Source organism: Mandrillus leucophaeus, unplaced genomic scaffold (assembly GCF_000951045.1).
Source record: "Mandrillus leucophaeus isolate KB7577 unplaced genomic scaffold, Mleu.le_1.0 Scaffold128, whole genome shotgun sequence".
Taxonomy (NCBI): Eukaryota; Metazoa; Chordata; class Mammalia; order Primates; family Cercopithecidae; genus Mandrillus; species Mandrillus leucophaeus.
In genome coordinates this window covers 6,189,407-6,195,406 of record NW_012101209.1, presented here as the reverse complement: position 1 = coordinate 6,195,406, position 6,000 = coordinate 6,189,407, and the positions used below count along the sequence as shown (strand labels likewise).

The 6,000-nt window shown below is 37.0% G+C and overlaps 1 protein-coding gene across 3 annotated transcripts in view; it reads right to left on the bottom strand.

Moving 5' to 3' along the window:
- Window positions 1-6,000, bottom strand: part of SKAP2 (src kinase associated phosphoprotein 2) — a 360,207-nt gene that overhangs the window by 129,857 nt on the left and 224,350 nt on the right. The window lies entirely within an intron of this gene.

Below are 6,000 nucleotides of genomic sequence, written 5' to 3'. Positions count from 1 at the left end.
ATAAACCTGATCTAAAAACAAAAAAGACAGTGAGAGAAGATCTCAAGAGTAAAAGTAGTTGATTTATTTCTATGTATCTCACATACATTTATTTTGGAGCCACTGACCTGTGTATTCCAAACACATTAATAATTTAGTCTAATGAATAAAAAAAACTTTTATTTGAAAAATAAGACTTTGCATTTTAAGAACCGTAAATTCTAACTCAGATGTAAATGGGAAACTATGAAACATCAAAATATCTTAAAAAGAAGATTACTTTTCTTAACATTTTATCATTTATAGAGCTGAAAAAATTATCTGATATAAATTATCTAATCTGAAAATAAGAGTGAGTGAGCTGTTCCAAGATCTACAGAAATAAAGGCACTTTAGTTCAATTAAATGATTTCCCTGCAGGCAATGTCTTTTCAATCTGAGCTAATGACATCATTTAAGGAGGATGGTCCATTTAACTAAAAGGATCTTTTACAAGGCAGACAGACAGAAGGCAATCTAAGAATGTTTGCAAGGACTTTTCATATTTCAAAATTATAATGGTGAAATGCCTACATAAAATTCTTAAGGTTAGATATTAATCAATACATTGCAGAAATAATTTCATAAAAAGAATGTAATAAAGCTCTTAGGAAGTCTTCCTCATGATTTTTCTCTTTTAAGAAACCAATTCTTTTCTAATGGCAATTAGGCTACTCCAGACTAGCAGTGACACAGTGTTTGCTAGAAATCAGGGCCTTATTTCTGAAGTGCTAAACTTCCTTACCTACCTGCTGTTTCTAGGCTAATGCTTCCCTAGTCTGACAGACTTACTTTTACCTGACTTGACCCTTCTGCAAGTGAAACAGGTAAAACACAATTGCCAACTATCCTTTACCAAACCATGTTGACCAGAAATTATACTAATTCTCCAAAATGAGAAAAGGTTCAGGAATCCTCCACATGAGAAAAGGTTCAAGAATCCTCCAGGGGACCCTTTCCTTAACCCTGTGCTCTAGAATCAGAAATTGAAAACCTTAACTGAAGTATCCTTACGTAAGAATTCCTCACAGCTCAATATCCATACAAGAGAAGCCACTTCACCACCAGTTTGTGGGAGGACTGATAACTCAAATTGTACAGTAGATTAAATACACGAAATTCTCTAGGAAAGGTTGCCTTTTCATAAGTCTAAGTTTTAAATTGTTTTTCTGTTAAACAGTATAAATAGTAATTAGTATTTTGTGTGACCTGGCAAGGAAGTTAGACCAGTAAGGGCAAGAGATGGAAAGTCTTAACCCCAAATAAGAGGTATGTAATCTAAGTTATAAAAGCACCACCAACAGGCTGTATGATTTTGGACAAGTCAATTAACATATCAGTACTACAGTTTCCTCATCTGTAAAAGAATCTCTGAAACCACTTTAAACTCTCACAGTTGATGATCCTCTCATATATCAGAAAAACTTCATTTATAAAAGCAGATGAATGAAATATAGAGCGATTACAAATGACTCAAGTTTTACACTTGCTAATATTGGCAGCCTCTGTATAGCTGCAAGATCTAGGCTTAAAATACAATTAATTAGCCTGGCTGTCAGGAAATGTGCCTACCTAGGAAATTAAAGCTCAAAAGAAATCAAAGCCAGAGTAAGGAATTGGTTAAGTATCTACAGAATTTCTGATGTATTAGCTGAAGCTGCTTCATCCAATCCTTCTATTTGGAAATGGTCATAACAAATTAAAAGCCAACAAGAAAACTGAGCTGCTATCCCAGCAGGAGCCCCATTTTTTTTAAGTTGATACTTTTTCTCAGGAAATAGTGTATCTTCTTTTATATTTTAAAATATGAGATGTTAGTAACATTCGAATTTTCATTTATAAAAATTACAAAGCCAGTATATTTCACCTATAATAATTTGTCTCAATAATCCTAGGGGTAGGAAAAAGGGGCTAAAGGAATAGACTAGGGTAGACACCTTGATAGCAATAACTTAAGCATGCCCTGAGCATACACTAAGAATGACACTGTATGGCAGATATACCTGAATGTGTGTACCAAGCTAGGGAATCTGGGAGTGACCAACCCAAAGATTTCTTCCTTGTCTATAAGCAACATCTGAGCCCCCGGCCACCCCATGGAACATGGATTGAGGCCCTGAGATTTGGGTTGGATAAAGGTTACCAGGTGGAGGTCATTAAGGGGAGGGCACCAAATAAAAATGCTATATAAACTGCAAGCTGTTTGCAAGTGGTTGCAGTTTTCCTGCCCAGCCCACCACCACTGGGCCACGCAATTATCTTGTACAGCCTGCTGCCACTGGACTGTAGGAAGGCAGATATCTTGTCTAGCCCACCACCATTAGACTGTAAAAAGGTGAATATCTTGTCCAACCCCCTGCCACTGGACTGTAAGAAAGAAGATATCTTGTCCAGCCCACCATCACTGGACTACAGGAAGGTGGACATCTTGTCCAGCTCGCCACCACTGGACAGTAGGAAGGTGGATGTCTCATCTGGCCAGCCACCACTGGACTCTCTCCCCTGTGTGTGTGTAAGTCCCTAATAAAGCCCCATGTCTTGTTTGCTGGCTCTGGGTCTCTTCTTCAGCCTCTTGAATCTGGCGCCTCCCCTGTTGAGGTTAATAGAGGTTTGGCACAACATAGACAAAACAATGTTGATCATAAATAGATACATGTTTGAGAATCAATTAAAGAGATTTTACTATATAAACAGAAAATGTCCTAGAACTTCAAAAGAGCCACAGAAATTCACTATTACTCTTGCTACACAGTATTTGCTTGTTTATACCATCAAATTCCTCAATCTTTGAAATTCCAGCCAAGTTCCTTATCACTTGCAATAGACAAACTTCAGTAATTATATACAACCAAAGAGGAAGAATGTGAAAGATCCAGATGTTGTTCCTTTCCAGTAAATAATTTATTCACCTGGATGAATATACTAATATTAAGTGTGATCACTTTTTCCTACCAGAAAGCTCTAAGTTTTTGAATAAGATCAAATTACCTAAGTACTACATATTTTAATCTTATTGTAGATCATAGGATGAATAAACTCCTAAGTGGATTTTTGAATTTTTCTTCTCATTAGTAAGAACCTCATTTTGATAACTTTAGAAGCAGTTAATTCAATGTAATCAACATTTATTAGCAAGATACTATTCTCAGCACTGTAAGTGAAACAAAATTTTAGCCACCTCAAATCCACTTTGGAAAAAATATGAGGTATAATATAAACAATAGCGTCATTTAAGCCCCTACGTTATATTTAGATTTACTGGGCAACAACCTCGTGATCCAGATATGGTCTTATAAAACGATAAGGGAAGCAGGCACCTATGAAGAGTACCATCTGAGAAACTTAGGGAGTCACTTAACTCTTGAAAAAATAAAATCTCTCCCACTACCTGGTGATTCATACTTAATACATCATTAGTGGTTAATTGTTAGGGCTTATTAAGGAATGTCTCCTTGATAAGTGCAAATAGCAGTGCATCAATTACAGTGGACCCTTGAAAAACACAGGTTTGAACTGCAAAAGTCCACTTATCTGTGGATTTTTTCAATAAATATATTGGAAAATTTTTTAGAGATCTGTGACAATTTGAAAAAACTCACAGATGACCTGCATGGCCTAGAAATATGGAAACAATTAAGAAAAAGGTATATCATTAATGCATAAAATATATGTAAATACTAGTCTATTTTATCATTTACTACCATAAAACATACACAAATCTATTATAAAAAGTTAGTATTTATTAAAACTTACGCACACACAGATCATACATGATGCTATGCAAAGTCAATAGAAATGTAAACAAATGATAATGTAGTATTAAATCATAACTGCATAAAATTAACTGTAGTATATCCTGTCCTTTAGTAATAACATCATAGCCATCTCCTGTTGCTGTTGGGGTAAGCTTGAGAGTTACAAAAATCTGCTTAAAATGCTATGTGACACTAATCATCTCCAAGTGAGTAGTTCATCTCTCCAGTAAATTGCATAGTGCAGTAAAAAGTGATCTCTTGTGGGTCTCACATATTTTTTATCATGTTTAGTGCAATACTGAAAACCTTGAATAACACCATGGGACCCATACAAAGTGCCACTGGTGATGCTAACAGTGCCTCTGAAAAGCAGAGAAAAATCACAACATTACAAGGAAAAGTTGAGTTACTTGATATGTACCACAGATTGAGGTCTGCAGCTGTGGCTGCCCGACATTTCAGACAGATAATTGATTGTATAAACAGATGATAAAAACTTGTGGCATCAATAAATACAGTACTGTAAATGCCTTTTCTCATTAATTTTCTTAATAACATTTCTCTAGCTTACTCTATTATAAGAATGCAGTATATAATACATATACAAAATATGTGCTAATCAACTGTTTATGTTGTTGGTAAGACTTATGGTCAACAACAGGCCATTAGTAGTTAGTTTTGGGGGAGTCAAAAGTTATATGTGGATTTTCAAAAGCACAGGGATTGATGTCCCTAACCCCTCACATCGTTCAAGAGTCAAGTGTATATCCTTTACTCCTTTACTATGAGCAGAGCACAAAACATTTGGACAAATGGTCATAATAGGTTAAGATTTGGTGGGAGAAAAGTAGAGGAGAAATCTGGAGGAGATAAAGAAAACAGGGCATCTTCACCTATGAATCAGAAGTGTTGGACTTGACTGTAGTCCCTGACTCCTGGATGGCACTTCTGGATCCACCGGGGATTATGGGACCTTGCTGCCTTGAAGGAAAGGACACAGTCCTGGCTGCTTTGCCACTGACTAATTGTAGAGCCCCAGAGCCTTGAGCTAAAATAGGCAGTAGCCACGGGGTGGTTACAGCAGACCTTGGGCAAGACCCAGTGCTGTGTTGGCTTCAGGTCTTACCCAGTGCAGTCTTAGCGGCGGCAGCCACAGGGGTGCTTGTGTCACTCCACCCCCCCCGCTGTAGGGGGCTCAGAACAGAAAGAGAGACTCTAAGTTTGGGAGAAATTAAGGGAAGGAAACAGGAGTCTCTGCCTGGTAATCCAGAGTAGTCTCCCGGATCTTGTCTAAGACCGTCAAGGTGGCACCTCTATAGCATTACTTGGTTAGGGGTGTCCCCTAAAGCAGATACAGCTTAGATCACAACACTCAAGTCCTTTAAAATATCTGGAAGCCTTCCCAAGAAGGATGGGTATAAGTAAGCCCAAACAGTGAAGACTACAACAAATGGCCAGATACTAAAGAGCATCTACTGGCACCGACACCATCCAGGAAAACATGACTTCACCAAATGAACTAAATAAGGCACCAGGGACCAATCCTGGAGAAACAGTTATGTGACCTTTCAGACAGGAAATTCAAAATAGCTGTGTTGAAAAAACTCAAAGGAATTCAAGATAACATAGAGAAGGAAATCAGAATTCTATCATATAAATTTAACAAAAAGATTGGAATAATGAAAAAGAATCAAGCAGAAGTTCTGGAGCTGAAAAATGCAATTGGCGTACTGAAGAATGCAACTGGTATACTGAAGAATGCATCAGAGTCCTTGACCAGCACAATTGATCAAGCAGAAGAAAGAATTAGTGAGCTTTAAGACAGGCTATTTGAAAATATACAGTCAGAGGAGACAAAAGAAAAAAGAATAATAATAACAGAGAACTTCCAACACCTAAAGAAAGATATCAATATCCAAGTACAAGGTTACAGAACACTAAGCCGATTTAACCCAAAGGTTAAGGCATTTAATAATTAAGGCATTTAATAATCAAACTCCCAAAGATCAAGGATAAAGAAAGGACTTTAAAAACAGCAAGAAAAAAGAAATAAACAGCATACAATGAAGCTCCAATACATCTGGCAGCAGACTTTTCAGTGGAAACCTTGTAGGCCAGGAGAGAGTGGCATGACATGTTTAAAGTACCGCAGGGAAAAAACTACCCTAGAATAGTAGACTTGGTGAAAATACACTTCAAACATGAAGAAGAAACCAAAAAAGAACCA